General features: G+C 57.7%; 1 protein-coding gene across 4 annotated transcripts in view; it reads left to right on the forward strand.

Moving 5' to 3' along the window:
* The window catches only part of ZNF516 (zinc finger protein 516), a 160609-nt gene that overhangs the window by 16443 nt on the left and 129214 nt on the right, over positions 1-14952 (forward strand). The gene's annotated exons all lie outside the window — the stretch shown is intronic.

A 14952-nucleotide genomic window follows, 5' to 3' on the forward strand; every position in this document is an offset into this window, starting at 1 on the left:
ATTAATTAACTAATTCATTTATCTATTTTTAAAGATTTATTTATTTATTTGAAAGAGTTACACAGAGAGAAGAGAGAGAGAGAGAGAGAGAGAGAGAGAGTGAGTGTCAATCTTCCATCCCCTGGTTCACTCTCCAATTGGCCACAACGACCAGAGCTGTGCAGATCAGAAGCCAGGAGCCAGGTGCTTCTTCCGGGTCTCCCACGTGAGTGCAGCAGCCCAAGGACCTAGGCCATCTTCCACTGCTTTCCCAGGCTACAGCAGAGAGCTGGATTGGAAGTGGAGCAGCTGGGTCTTGAACCGGTGCCCATATGGGATGCCAGCACTTCAGGCCAGGGCGTTAGCCCGCTGTGCCACAGTGTCAACCCCTCATTAACTTATTTTTAAAGAGTGCAACTAGTTATGTGCTTATGTTTATGTCCCATATTTTTTAAATTTTTATTTAATAAATATAAATTTCCAAAGTACAGCTTTTGGATTACAGTGGCTTTCCCCCCCATCACCTCCCTCCCACCCGCAACCCTCCCATCTCCTGCTCCCTCTCCCATTCCATTCTCATCAAGATTGATTATCAATTATCTTTATTTACATAAGATCAATTCAGTACATATTAAATAAAGATTTCATCAGTTTGCACCCACACAAAGTGTAAAGTATATAGCATTAATTTGCATTGTACAACACATTAAGGACAGAGATCCTACATGCACAGTGACTCCTGTTGTTGACTTAACAATTGGCACTCTTGTTTATGGTGTCAGGAAATCACCCAAGGCTCTTGTCATGAGTTGCCAAGACTATGGAAGCCTTTTGAGTTTGCCAGCTCTGATCTTATTTAGACAAGTTAAAGTGGAAGTAGTTAAAGTGGAAGTTCTTTCCTCGCTTCAGAGAAAGGTACCTCCTTCTTTGATGGCCCATTCTTTCCACTGGGATCTCACAGAGATCTTTCATTTATGTCTTTTTTTTTTTTTTTTTTTTTTTTTTTTTTTTTTTTTTTTGCCAGAGTGTCTTGGCTTTCCATGCCTAAAATATTCTCATGGGCTCTTCAGCCAGATCCGAATGCCTTAAGGGCTGATTCTGAGGCCAGAGTGCTATTTAGGACATCTGCCATTTTATGAGTCTGCTGTGTATCCCGCTTCCCATACTGGATCGTTCTCTCCCTTTTTTATTCTATCAGTTATTATTATCAGACACTAGTCTTGTTTATGTGATCCTTTTGACTCTTAGACCTATCATTATGATCAATTGTGAACTGAAATTGATCACTTGGACTAGTGAGATGGCATTGGTACCTGCCACCTTGATAGGATTGTATTGGAATCCCCTGGCACGTTTCTAGCTCTACCATTTGGGGCAAGTCCGATTGAGTGTGTCCCAAACTGTACATCTCCTCCCTCTCTTATTCCCACTCTTATATTTAACAGGGATCACTTTTCGGTTAAATTTAAACACCTAAGAATAACTGTGTGTTAATTACAGAGTTCAACCAATAGTATTAAGTAGAACAACAAGAAAATACTAAAAGGGAGTGTCCCATATATTTTGACATGTGGGACTTTGAAGAATGTGTACAGTTTCTGTTTCATTTCTTTTAATTTTTAAAAAACTTTACGTGTTTGAGGGACAGAGAGGATGAGCGAGCTGATGTCCGTGGGTTCACTCCCGAGTGCCTGAAACAGCCCAGCTCAGTCCTGGTGTCCCACGTGGGTGGCAGGGACCCACGAACTCAGGCCTGCTTCCCAGGGTGTGTGTCCGCGGGAAGCTGGCGTTGTGAGGTCGAGCTGGGACCCAGCGCGGGCATTCTGATAGGTGACGTGGTGTCCCAAGCGAGTCTTACTGGTGCAGAGAACGCCTGTCCCCACGTGGCAGGGCCTGTGCTTGTGTGATTTGCTGTTTACTGGTTCCTGGTTTCCCGGTGCTGCTGCGAGCGCGAGTCTGTGCTGATCCTGCGTGGTGGGCTTGGGAGGCTTTCTGTGTGGTTGTGTGGACGCACGCTCGGCCCTGCTGCCAGCTCCACACGGTGGCAGTGTGTGGAGTTGGGTGCTTGGATAAGCCGTGTGTTATTTTTGCTTCCTTATTCTGCCTGGCTTGAGAGAGATGTGCCAGTTTTCCCAGACTGATTTTTTTCCTTTGTTGAACTTCCCACCTATTTACAGTATTTTGCTTTATGCATTTTATTCAAGGTTATTTACAGTTTTCTAGAGTACTGACTTAAAAGTTTAGGACAAACATTGTCTTCATGATTTATTTCTTTCTTTTTAAAGATTTTTTTATTTATTTGAAATGCAGAGTTACAGAGAGGCAGAGAGAGAGAGAGAGAGAGGTCTTCCATCCGCTGGTTCACTCCCCAGATGGCTTCAGCGGCCGGAACTGCGCTGATCCGAAGCCAGGAGCCAGGGGCTTCTTCCAGGTCTCCCATGCAGGTGCTGGGGCCCAAGGACGTGGGCCATCCTCCACTGCTTTTCCAGGCCACCGCAGAGAGCTGGATCGGAAGAGGAGCGGCCCGGACCTGAACTGGCGCCCATGTGGGATGCTGGCTGTGCGGGCGTAGGCTTAGTTCACCAGGCTACAGTGTGGCCCCCGGTAACTTCTTCTTAAACCCAGCGCTGGGTGCTTCCTCTGCGGGGACTGCCGTCTGGTGCCCGGGGAAGGTGAAGTTGGAGCCCTCGGTCCCCTTCTCTCCTGTCTCTCCTGTCTTCTGCTCCTCCCAGCCCCGCCCACGGGCTCCTGGAGTTCCTCCCTGGCTGTTTCAGTCTGCTCTTGTTCATTGATTATTTTTACGCAGCGCGGGCTTCATCTCCAGAAAGGTGGTGAGCGCGCATCCGCGGTCCGTGTGTCCGCTGCTGTTCAGGGTCGGCGCCGTTCATCTCCGGTTTTTTTGCGCTCCAGCTCGTCTGTGGGTCCGGGTCGCAGGCTTGGTTCTGTGTGTCGCTCATTTCTTTACTGACTGCATTTACTGATTTTTCTCCAGACGTCTTCATTTTTCTGTTTTCCGATTGGGGGTTCTTCAGTTTGATTCATCTTTAGATTGGCCGGATTACTTTGGCAAGTGGATTTTTTTAAGAAAAATCATTTATTTTTATTTATTTGAAAGGCAGAGAGAGAGAGAGAGAGATCTTCTGTCTGCTGGTTCCCTCCCCCGATGCTTAGAGTGGTGGGGGTTGGGCCAGGCTGAAGGCGGAGCGCAGGGGCGGGGCAGGGACCCAAGTGGTTGTGTTTGAGGTTAGCAGACGCTGGAGCTGGGCCTGGAGCCGGGCACTCTGGTGCGGGACGGGGCCTGCTGAGCAGCGTCTTCACTCTGCCGGGCACTCACCGCTGTGTGAGCAGATGTTAAAGAACGTGTTGGTGAAGACTTGTGTCTTGTGGAGAAGTTCACCTTGGAGCAGGAAGGGCGCTGGGTGAGAGACCCAGCAACACGGGACGGGTCAGCACCGAGAGAGAGAAACGCCGTGTTACTGGAGCCTGCAGGAGCTGTGCCTGTGTTCACATGTGGAAGCAGGCACACCGTGTGCGTGTGTCTCTGTTGTGTCCATGTGTAAGCGTGTAGGTTGCAGCACGGGGTAAGTGCGTGCAGTGTGCACACGCATGTGCAAGCGTGTTGATGTGTGCAGACACGGGTGCAGGTTGCACGCGTGCATCCACATCGCGCTCATGCACAGATGTACACATGCGAGTGTGTGCATACGTGAGTGTGAGTGTACATGTGTGTGCCGGGGCTGGGGCCCAGAGCTGACGCTTGGCGGGTCACAGAGGACCGGATACGCCCAGCTGGGTTGTCCTGAGAAGCCGGCCTCTGTGGCAGTGGTGGGGGCAGCGGTGGTGGGCTTCCTGCACTGACCTGCACCAGGAGGCACCAGGTGGGGGTGCCCTGGAACGGGAGGGTTGGGGAAGGGGCTGGTCTGGGGGAATCTGGGGAAGAGGGGTGTGCTTGGGCCCGAGGCGTGGTTTCGGCTGGTGCTGGTTGGGGGGATCCGTGGGATCCGCGGGGCCCAGGTCGTGTGTGGCGGCAGTGAGAGGAGAGGGTCAGCTGTGGGATCCCTGCTGCTCCCAGGAAGGCCTGTGGGGCGAGGCTGGGGACCCAGGGGCCACAGAGATCTTGTCTGGCATTGGAACTACACCCAGCCCCCAGCACTGGCGCTGTCCCTGAGGGCTGGGCCATGTCCAGGGAGCTCCGGGGGCCTCCTGGCCTGCTGTGGGGTCATGTCGCAGGATCCTGCAGGCCCTCTGTGGTTTTCAACCTGCTGTGGCTGGGGGACTCCGGGATCTGTGTTGGTTTGTGCCCGCCACAGGGTGGGGAGCCTTGAGTGGCAAACCCAGAGAACTTGTGCTTTGCCAACCAGGCATTTCACACATGGGGAAGAAAAGGCCGAAGCAGTCCGGGAGGAATCCAGGGTCACGCGTGTGGTTGGAGGGGCGGCAGCAGGCCCAGTGGCAGCCCTCCCTCTGACGAGTGTCCGAGCCGAGGGGCGGCCCCTGTCCTGGAGAGTGGGGAAAATCGGAACTGACGCTGGATGTCATGCATCCTCCGACGATCCTTCTCCAGCAATTGTCATGGTAATAGTAGTTTTTAAAAAGATTTATTTATTTGTTTGAAAGGCAGAGTAGCAGAGAGAGAGAGAGAGAGAGAGAGAGAGAGGGGTCTCCTGTCTGCTGGTTCACTCCCCAGATGGCCGCAACAGATTAAGCTGTGCTGATCCAAAGCCAGGAGCTTCTTCCAGGTCTCCCACGTGAGTGCAGGGGCCCAAGGACTTGGGCATCTTCCACTGCTTTCCCAGGCCACAGCAGAGAGCTGGATCGGAAGTGGAGCAGCCAGGTCTCAAACCAGCGCCCACATGGGATACCGGTGCTGTAGGCGGGGTTTCACCGGCTACGCCACGCGTCGGCCCCAGTAATAAATAGTATTTTTACCTGTGTTGATTTCTCTCGGCCCTTCGATTGGCGAGGAATTCTGCGAACCATACTTCAGATGCAGTAGTGCGTCTGAAAAGTGTGTCTTCTTTAATCAGCTCACAAAATACCTCTGAAGAAGGAAGACGGCTTAGGAAGGAGAGGGGAGTAAAGGAGGGATTTTAAAACTTGGGTTTAGGTAACTTCATGGTTGGTTTCCAGCTGTAGTGTGCAGGGATTTCTAGAAGATCAGAGGTCAGCCGCCCTCGGGTGTATCAGTCACAGCTTCAGAGTGCTTTTAGCTGCAGGTGGTTGTGAAATATTTGTGACAAGAATCCAGTGGATTCAAACTCTCCGAGGAAAGCAGAGAGCACGGAGTGGGTTCCCGGGAAGGGGCGCCCCATCCAGCGCCTCGGAGCCAGCACCTGGGCGTCGCGGTGGCTGAATCCTGCCTGGCTCGGCGTCGTCAGCAGGTGGCAGAGAGGATGGGAACACCCGCGTGAGCCTCCCGTGGGGGCTGCGTCGCTGCCGCGTCTGATCTGCTCCAGAGCCGGGGTAAAGGCTGGGGGAGAACACGGGAAGACATGGCGATGACGCACTTGCTGGCTCAGAAAACGCAGCGCGCGTGGAAGTGGAGCAGCCGGGTCCACCGTCAGCCCCTCCGGATTTGGGAACATGGAGACGGGCGCTCCAGGACCGCTGGCTGCCTTTTGTTCTTGTAAGAGTTCTTGCGGTCTGGTGATGGCCTCTGACACTGTAAATGTAACCCCTGTTTAAAACACTGTTTCAGTACCGCTGTCACGGCTCCTGCCACGGGAGCAGTAGGTTGTTCACTTTAGCGGTCACTTACTGCTGATCGGATCCTGTAGTCTGGTTTCTTAGGGGAGGATGATATTAAATCATTTAACATGATTTTAGGCACTTACACATTTATGTTGTTTTTGTTGTGACTGAATGCAACTAGAGAAGCCGGCGCCGTGCAGGGCCTGGGGCCCAGGCCAGGGCGCACCTCGCTGTAGGTGACGGATCTTAGTTGACTGAAAGGTAAGACAGCGTGTCTGACTGTGTGCGCAGTGCCTGGACCTTTCAGGTCCTGGGGCTTCGTAATGGAAGCAGATGAAAACATTTAATTACACTTTTGAAAATCTTAGTTTTTGGCCAGAACGCTGAGGCGCCCACAGCCGCTTTGCCCTAACCACTGGGCCCCCTGACCTTGCCCTCAGCCTGAGGGACGGCACTTTCGTCCAGAATGCGGCCGTGGGGCAGCGCTGGGTTCCTGGTTACGCCAGAGCAGAAGGGAAACCCATAATGGCGCATCACGGCACGGCTTCTAGCTCTGCGCTCTGCACCGTGCACCTGTGCCCAGACCTTTACCAGAGCTTGTTTTCCCAAAGCCCCCTGAATATAAAGCTGTCCTGAGTGTGGCTTTCTTAGTAATGAGAAAAAAACCCAAAAACAGGGCAGCCAGTCTTCAGTCATAATAAGTTTGGGTGTAATTTCGGGTTGGTGACCTCACGTCTCTGCACGGTTTACTAATTTTGTATTTCGCAGGGGGAGGCGGAGACGTGCAGTCCAGAGAACTTTAGCTTCCCTAATTTGACTGCATCATTGTTTTATATTTAGGAATACAGAGCTAAACATGTGAGACCATTATGACTTCATTTAAAAAAAAACCCAGCTGTTGAAGAATGGGCCTCAGATGCCTTTACGAGCGGTGTGGGAGCGGGGGCAGCGTGGCCCCGGCACACGCCCTCCCTCCTCCGTCCGGGTGGTGCTGGGGTTCGGTGGTTCTGGGTCCTTCTGTTGGGAGGACACACACATGCGCGAAGGAGTGGTCACTAAAATCCCTGAACAAAGGCTCTTTTCTTTGAGGATTCATGGAGCGAACAGGGGCAGAGGGATCACGTTCACCCTGGTCCCCGGGAGGGAGAGTTGAGTCTGCACACCCAGCTGGCATGGCGCTTTTCTGTATTGGATAGCACGAGCCTGCCCCACATCGCAGGCACGGGAAGACACTGGCAGTCCTTTTGTGTTTCTTTAACATGCACTTATTTGAGAGGCAGAGAGCAAGAGCGCTGCCCTCTGCTGGACCGCTTCCCCGATGCCTGCGACAGCAGGGGCTGGGCCAGGTTGAAGCCAGGAGCCCAGCACTGGGTCCAGCACTCCGGCAGTTGCTGCCTCCCAGTCTGCATTAGGGGGAGGCCGGGGTCAGGAGCAGAACTGAGAGCTGACTCTAGGGGTGTCTTAGCTGCTAGGCCAGCCTCCCGTCCAGCTGCCTGGCCACGCCTCTTAATTTCCAGGTTAGTAAACACATTTCTGCGTACATAGAAAGCAGAGGTTCTGGTTCTTGCCCTTTTTGGTCGTCAGAACCCAGCGTGTCCTAGGGCACTTGGGCAGCACGGTGCAGTCAGCTTGCAGCTGGACATGGCCAGGTGTCGTGTGTTTCTGGGACTTAGGATCCCGTGTGGCACTCGCTGGTCCTCCACACGGGAGTTGGAGAGCGCTACAGGTGCTCAGAGGCCGCCGGCACAACCGAGTGGGTGGGAGTGGGAGGACAGACTGGAGACTCTCGTTTCCGCCTCCCTTTGTGGCTTTAGGCGTCATCAGTAAGCTGTCCTGAGAGGGACAAGGCGCGCGTGGTCATCTTACACCTGGGAGTGAACTCTTGGTAGAAGACACAGTTTCCTGCCCGTGCATGCAGGAAGTTGCCAAATCTGTGCTCAGGAAAGGGGGCGCCCGCATCGGAGGCGGTGTGTTTCGGAGGCTCAGACTCCGTGAGCTGCATTGGCCTGACCCGTCTCTGTCCGGGTCACAGCTGGAAGGCAGCAGGGTATGCGCGGGGGCTCGGTCTGGGTTCCTACTCAGCCCTGTGGTCCCCACCGGGCCCTGGGCACAGGCCAGGGTGTGGACATGGTGACCCCAGGTGCCTGCAGTCTGGCAGGGGAGTGATGCCCTCTGTGCTTCTGCCGCAGAGGTGTAATGTGGGGTGGAGACTCCTGCCGGAAGCGCCACGAGATGCGGAGTCCAGGCTTGGGTTTCCCGGTGACTTTTTCCCTGGAACCCTGGCATCCCTCCTCTCCCTCCATCACGGTGCCTGCTCTCCCGCGGCCTCCGAGTGGCCGCGCGTGGGCTCCTTTGCAGAGCTGGGAGCCCGGGTCCTGTGCTGCTCTTGGCTCACAGGGTTGGTAGGGTCAGTGGGGCTGTGCTCCCAAATTCTCAGATCTCCTGGGGGGAGGGCCTTTGTCACTTCCGGTTTTCTTTTGGATCAAACCTGCTGTCATCCCAGCACGGGTGGCTGCTGTCACCTGCTTGTCCCCAGCCCCCGGGCGCTTGTGTGCACGTGGCCTTGTTCCGCCAGCCCAGGCACCATTCCTCCACTCTTCCCTCACCTCTGGACTCCGGCGACCCCGAGGCCTCTCTGCCTCTGTCTGTGGGGAGCATCCCTGCCGGCTTGCCCTCTGCAGTGCCCAGGGAGCCTGGCCTGGACCACTCCCTTCCCGGTTGGGTCCGGTCCTCCCAGCAGAGCTGGGCTTCTTCCTCGGGCTGATCCTCATGGATACCTCGCACATGCTTGCTGACCGAGTATGTGAGCTGGGCCTCCTTGGCCACAGAACGTGTCCGTGGCTCGTCAGCCCGCAGGGCCCGGGAGCAGGAGCTGGGGCTCGGGAGCAGCGGGGCCGCTGCCGTGGAGTGGCAGAGGGTCGTGGGCACTCCGAGGCGAAGGTAGACTCTGGCCAAGTCTCTCCTCCCTGGCTCACCGCCCCTCAGTTGGCCGACAGCGTCCGGCTCCCGAGGAGGCGGGGGAGAGTGGCGTCTGGGGCCGAGTGGTACCCTGATAGCGATACGAGAAATTAATACTGTAAACAAAGCATCTTCCGGAGCCTCAATTAATATTTGCTCCCGGGGGACTTGGGAGTTCCTGGCGAGGCTGCTACAGGCCGCGGGGGACGCCAGCCGTAGGGGGAGCGGTGGTCAGCCATCAGGAGTCGTGTTCAGGGGCTACATGGCCGGGGTCCCACTTAAAGCCGGGTGCCTTCACCCCTCGTGGTGAACAGGAAGGGTGCGGCCAGCTGTGTCTCTGCGGTCGGGCTGGTCACGTGCCGCTCAAGTCTGGAGGTTTCTCCGTGCGTTTCTCTTCTGCATTGCAGCCCCTCAGCTCTGCAGCCCGTTTCCAGGTGGCATCTAAGATACCTTAAAGTAGCTCGCTGGGTACCTGTGCGTTCAGACCTGGGAGGGTCTCGGGCAGCCACAGGAGCTCCTTCCTCACGCGCCTGGCTTGGAGGTTGGCTGTGCCACGCTAGGGTTGTGCTGTCATTTGCAGTTGAAACTCCTATGCTAACCATTTTCCCTCTTTTTCTAAATTTTTATTTTTTTTACAAACACATTTTCTTCAAGGAGACATTTATGAAAGTATCCATTCTCTCAAATGTACACACAGTGCAGTGATTTTATTTTACTGAACGTTTCAATACTGCCCTGATTCCAGACTCACACAAAGTGGGGGATGCCGGTCAGCGCCCCCCTGAGCTTGGCACTGGTGGCCCCGTGCAGGTCGCCTCTGTCCCCGAGAGCGGAAACTGCAGGCTGCCCTGGATTTCGCCCCTGTGGCCCGAGACCCTGCCCCGGGCCCCGCGTGCACTTGGCTGTTCCTTGCCTCCTCTGCTCTGGGGTTCCTCAGCCTTCCTGGTTCTTCTTGGACCTTGACCAGGGCCGGCCAGGTGAGCTGCAGGACGCGCACGGTTGGGGGTCCTGTGTGTCGTGCTGGGGAGGAAGAGCGGAGACAGGCGAGGTCCTTCTCTTTGAACAACCTCAGTCACATCGTTCTGTCCCTCAAGCTGCACCTCCTGCGTCTTTTGTTGCTAAGTCTGAGTGCTGGCCTGGTGAGGCCGCCTGTCCCTTGTGCACGGCCTGCGGAGCCGGACTGCCCACCAGTGTCACTCACAAAGCCCCAGAATCCGCCCCTTGCTGGTGGAGATCGGGCCCCCGGCCCAGCGAACGTGGAGATGGAGCTCCCTGACGAAGGCTGCCGCGGCTGCCGGCGCAAGGCAGCTTGGATGCTTCTCTCCCTGTTCCGCCCTGGCTGCCGGGTCTGAGGCCCGCGTCCCCAGCAGAACCCACAGCACTCGGAAGTGATGATGAGGGCGAATTGACGAAGCCCAAAAGTAAGCTGGTGCTGACCGTAGACAACAGAGACACTGGAGACTGTGGACACTGCACGTGAGCTCGGGTGCTGGCGGGGCCACCTCGGGCCTTTGCTGGGCCCAGGGCGCCCCTGGGGGGGGGTGTCGCGCCCCTTGTGTCCTAGACGTGCTCAGCCTTGCTCGTCTGCCCCCACCCCCAGCTCCCCACCATGGCCCTCCCCAGCCTTCTGAGGGTCCGGTGCTGTGTCTCCAGGCCTCAGAAGATACATCGAGGGGCTGGTGCTGTGGTGTAGTGGGTAAAGCCACCGCCTGCAGTGCCGGCATCTCACAGGGGTGCCAGTTCAAGTCCTGGCTGCTCCACTTCCGATCCAGCTCTCTGCTATGGCCTAAAAGCAGTGGACAATGGCCCAAATCCTTGGGCCCCCGTACCCATGTGGGAGACCTGGCGGAAGCTCCTGGCTTTGGATCAGTGCAGCTCCGGCTGTTGTGGCCATTTGGGGAGTGAACCATCAGTTGGAAGACCTCTCTCTCTCTGCCTCTGTGATTCCGCCTTTCAAATAAATAAATAAATCTTTAAGAAAAAGACGCAGTGACTGCACAGTGCAAACAAGGACACTTCCCATGCCGCGTGTGTGTGAAATGAGCAGACGAGGGGCGTGGGAGAGGCCTTGCGAGTGCAGGAGGCCCGTGTCCCCCCTCCTGCGAATCGCCCTGCTTGCCACACAGCCCGGGGCTCTGCAAGCCTGGGGCTCTGCGATTCTCGGCATTTCCCAGCGACCGCCGGCTGAGACGGCAGAGACGCCTGGTGTGTGGAGTCAGCCTGGCTGTGTGCGAGCGCCTCCCCCCGAGGCTGTGGGCGAGGACACGTGCCGTGATGGTGTGCAGGAAGCAGATCCGTGGGGCCGCTTTCCAGTGCATCTCCACCTGCCTTTTCTTTTTTGGAAAAAGGATGTGTGCGTTGGCACCGAGGACGTCGGCGTCGTTCTGCTTGGGTGGTAGAAACACATCACGGACACCTCGAAGGGCTTTTTCCTGTGCTGTGTTTAAAGCTCTCGGAGAGTTCATCTGGGATGATGTTCAAGCCGCGTGCCCTGTCGCTCTGAAGGCCGAGGGTTCCAGATTCGGCCAGAGGCAGGGTCCCACGTGCTGCCGGAGTCCTGGTCCTGGAGTGGCCCGGCCAGAGGCAGGGTCCCACGTGCTGCCGGAGTCCTGGTCGTGGACTGGCCCGGCCAGAGGCAGGGTCCCACGTGCTGCCGGAGTCCTGGTCCTGGAGTGGCCCTGCCAGAGGCAGGGTCCCACGTGCTGCCGGAGTCCTGGTCGTGGACTGGCCCGGCCAGAGGCAGGGTCCCACGTGCTGCCGGAGTCCTGGTCGTGGACTGGCTCTGCCAGAGGCAGGGTCCCACGTGCTGCCGGAGTCCTGGTCGTGGACTGGCCCTGCCAGAGGCAGGGTCCCACGTGCTGCCGGAGTCCTGGTCGTGGAGTGGCGGGCGTCTGCCGTGTGGTTTGTGAACTCGGGTGCTGCCCCCAGGTCTCACGGGTGCTGTGTGTGGCTGCAGCTCCGGGCAGTCCAGGTGATGGGGGCTGATACACGTGGACGCCTCCTGGGGCTGTGTCTGAGACCCTGCCCTGGGACGCAGAGGCTCCGTCTTGTCTGTGTGTCCCAGGAGCTGCACTTGGGTGCTTCAGTTTACCCCGGACAGGACACGGACGCCTCAGCTGCGGCTCGGAAGACAGCCTGGGCGTTTGCGTCACGTTTCCTTCTCCAAGAGGAGCGACGGCAGACATTTCTTAACGTGCCAAGACTGTCATTCCCAGCCTTCGGTCATCCCGCAGTCCCAGCGAGGCGGCCGGCGCTCGGCCTGGGCACCTGAGGACCCCGCAGGCCCAGGGCCGTGTGCGCTGGGCGGCTGTGTTGGCTTCCTGGAGGCTGCCGTTACGGCCTGGCCCATCCCGGGCCTGGCACTGCCACCAAGCCGGGATCGCCAAGCCGGGATCACCAAGCCGGGATCACCGTTCCGGCCCCAGCTGGGAGGTGTGGAGAGGAGTGTGATGGTGGAGAGGAGACGCACTGAAACAGGAGCGCAGGTGTTGTCCATGGAGTCGGGGCCCGGGAACTGCGGGGGTTTCCTCGGAAGTCCACGCCGCACATGTGGCGGCCACAGGGTCCAGTGACCCAGCGCACGGGCAAGGGGATGGGGGCAGGGTCCCGGTGTGGGGCAGGCACGCATTGAAGCAGGTGGCCGCTGGCCATGGCCCTGGCCCTCCTGCGGGGCGCGCCGGCCTGAGGGGCTGCGTGTGCGCGGGTGCGGGAGAGGGCGTAGGGGAGCCGCCCACGCGTGGTTCTCGGTTCTCCATCATCCCGCCCCCCCCAACCCCCCCCCCCCCCCCCCCCCGTGAGGCGGTTTCCCGTGGGTGTGCGCCGAGGAGTTTCTGAGTTCCAGAACCACAGGTAGCACCGGCCCCCAGCCCTGGCCGGTCCAGGAGGCCGCGCGGGGGTTGAGGTCCCCAGGGCGGTGGGTCACGTGGGCGTGGCCACAGCGGGCTCCTCCTCCCAGGTGACAAAGATGAAAATAGAGCTAGCGGCAGAAAGGATGAGAATTGGCCTCCGGTGAACCTGGGAGGAGCCTTGGTGCCGCAGCGTGGAGGAGTCAGCCTGGGGTCTGTCTCTGGATTCTGGATTGGGGCGGCCCCAGGTGCGGCGGGGACTCGCCGGGACTGGCGCCCCCTGTTGGCGGAGCCGGGTGCCCCGTGTCTTGCTCCCTGCCTCCTTGCAGGCCCCGGGGTGGGGGTGGCGCTTTTGTCCCGAGCTCTCTGAGGATTTTCACTGCGGGACTCCAGCCTGAAGACCACCAACAGGGGCCTGCGCTGTGGCGCAGCGGGTTAATGCCCTGGCCTGCAGCTCCGGCATCCCATATGGGTCCCGGTTCTAGTCCCGGGTGCTCCTCTTCCGATCCAGCTCTCTGCTGTGGCCTGGGAAAGCAGTGGAAGATGACCCAAGTGCTTGGGCCCCTGTACCCGCGTGGAGACACAGAGGAAGCTCCTGGATCCTGGCTTCGGATCGGCGCAGCTTCGGCTGTTGCAGCCAATTGGGGATTGAACCAGCGGATGGAAGACCTCTTTCTCTCTCTGCCTCTCCTCTCTCTCTGTAACTCTGACTTTCAAATAAATAAATAAATCTTTAAAAATACCACCGTCACGGACGCCGTGATGTGCGTGTGCTCTCGCACACCCACCCCCACAGCTGCCTGCTTTCTCTGCGCCTGGCATTGCCCTCAGCCTGCTGGCTCCTGGGGCCCTTGTACATCTCCGGGAGCAGGGTCTCCCGCCGGCTTTCTAGGGAAGGGAAACTGGAGCAGCGCTGGCACCGTCGTGGGAGAGTCTGCACCGGCTGCAGATGCGGACTGTGGATCCCGCCGCCTCCCTCGGACACAGCGGATCCGGAGCAGTAAGTGGTCAGCTCCTCAGTGGTTGGGAAGCGCCTGAGACAGGGCAGCCCCATGCTTGCTCTGTGCACCTGCTGTGCGGGGTGGACCGCGTGTAGTGGCGGATGCCACGTGAGGTTCATCCACTGCGTGCGTGCAGTCTTGGTGGATGTGGAATCACACCGTGGTTCTGAGAGTTTTTGTTCTTGATCCCGAGATGCAAATGGTCTTCAAAAAACAAGTTGAGGGTTGGCGCTGTGGCACAGCCAGTAAAGCTGCCACTGTGATGCCAGCATCCCATGTGGGGGCACTGCTTCGTGCCCCGGCTGTTCCCCTTGCAGTCCAGCTCCCTGCTGTGGCCTGGGGAAGCAGCTGGATGAGGCCCACGTGTTCCGGCCCCTGCTGCCCACGTGGGAGAGTGGACGAAGCTCCTGGTTTCCGCCTGCCCAGCCATCGCAGCCAGCTGGGGAGTGAACCGGTGGATGGGAGATTCTCTCTCTCTCTCGCATGTCCCTCTCTCTTTGTAACTCTGATTTTTCAAATAAATAAACCTTTAAAAAATGTTGATTGATTCATTATTCTTTTGCCTTGAGAGCCCTGTCAGTGTGGGGTTGGCCCCACTTTAGTCTTGAAAGCGGTTTTTCCTGGATGCCCCACTCTACCCTCCCCCGCCCCTGCGAGCCGGTCTTGCCGAAGCAAGCAGAGCTGAGCGTGCTCATCTCTGTGGAGTGATTCACGTTGAGGAGGGGGAGGCGACAGGTGTCTGCCAGTCCTGAAGCTCCTGTTGAGAACTTTCCAGAAACGTAGGCCCACCCCTCCCCTCCACGTGCACAGTGCCTGCGTGCGCAGCTGCACATGCACACATGGCCGTCTTTGCTGCCGAACACGGGCCCCTCCCTGGCGCCCGGCAGCCTGAGTCGGTGGACAGACAGACCCAGAGCCGGTGCCGGTCTCTCCCTGTGTCTCACCGCTCACACAGGACGGCGCCTGTGTGAGTTACTGGATCCACAACAAAGTGATTGTGGAAGACCGAAGAGAACTAGCAATAAACCCAAAACGAGAAATCAGACAGCATCGCAGTGTGCGTCCGTATGCATCCATGGAAGTGGGATTTCCAGTGCAGGGTTGAGAAAGCGACAGTGTCTGTGTTCAGGATCACGGCCAGTGAGTTTAGTGTGGCGCCCTGGAACCCCATCGTGTGTCTGAGGGCTGGGGTTTGACTGCGTCCCAGTGTGTGTGTGCCACGCAGGCATTACCAGAACGTTCGAGCTGGCCGAAGCGGCCTTAAGTGCGCCCTCAGAGTCCAGACTGCTGGGTGGACTCTCCAGGTGGAGCTGGGGGCTTGTCCCTGCGCTGTCTTTACCCCAGCTCCGTGCCTGCACTGGGCATCGGGCACCTGGCTGCACTGGGTGGATGGCCAAGCTTAGGCATGGTGGATAAAAAGAGGGAGGCTTTGGGCCTTCGGTGGAGCCTGGCTTGAACGTGCTTGTCCCTCTCACCCA

This window comes from Oryctolagus cuniculus, chromosome 10 (genome assembly GCF_051225735.1).
Source record: "Oryctolagus cuniculus isolate XC-2025 breed Fujian yellow rabbit chromosome 10, ASM5122573v1, whole genome shotgun sequence".
Classification (NCBI taxonomy): domain Eukaryota; kingdom Metazoa; phylum Chordata; class Mammalia; order Lagomorpha; family Leporidae; genus Oryctolagus; species Oryctolagus cuniculus.